Raw genomic sequence first — 210 nt, 5'->3', positions numbered from 1 at the left:
AAATAGAGAAATCATGTAGACAGCGCTCGATCGGTACAGAATGCACCGTGTGTAGTGCTAAAATGCTTTATCAACGATTCGTTTGGCATATTGGTGGCGCATGTGAAACCAATAATGCATCATCATAAATTAATGTAGCTTTTTGTCAGATATATTGACCCTACGCAAGGGGAAGATTGAACATAATTCTACAGATGACGAAGGCATCAG

Source organism: Corylus avellana, chromosome ca1, assembly GCF_901000735.1.
Source record: "Corylus avellana chromosome ca1, CavTom2PMs-1.0".
NCBI lineage: Eukaryota > Viridiplantae > Streptophyta > Magnoliopsida > Fagales > Betulaceae > Corylus > Corylus avellana.
This window is presented reverse-complemented; position numbering follows the sequence as displayed.